At 42.9% G+C, this 310-nt stretch overlaps 1 protein-coding gene across 8 annotated transcripts in view; it reads right to left on the reverse strand.

The window, feature by feature from the left end:
- LOC105291477 overlaps positions 1-310 on the reverse strand; it is a 13,594-nt gene that overhangs the window by 11,701 nt on the left and 1,583 nt on the right. The gene's annotated exons all lie outside the window — the stretch shown is intronic.

A 310-nucleotide genomic window follows, 5' to 3' on the forward strand; every position in this document is an offset into this window, starting at 1 on the left:
CGGAGAGAGATGGCAAATGGGCTCAGCTTTTCAAATAATGAAAAGGAAGAGGGCTTCTTCAGAAAGGCTTTGTGGCTACGGTTAAGGCTCTAGGAAAACTCAACTGGCACAAATTAGGGTGGACACAAAAAGAAACAATATTCTTAACTCCACATAAAAGCTGTCCCAACTTCCCCCATCCGACCCCTCCCCGGCACCCTCACATTGCTTAGATTTCAGGCCCTTGAAGAAAATGTAATTCTTTTGACATTTAATAATGTCTGTTGACGTGCAACATCCCTGCTAGGGCTTTTCATTTCTTTCTTTCTTT

Source organism: Pteropus vampyrus, unplaced genomic scaffold (genome assembly GCF_000151845.1).
Source record: "Pteropus vampyrus isolate Shadow unplaced genomic scaffold, Pvam_2.0 Scaffold46, whole genome shotgun sequence".
NCBI lineage: Eukaryota > Metazoa > Chordata > Mammalia > Chiroptera > Pteropodidae > Pteropus > Pteropus vampyrus.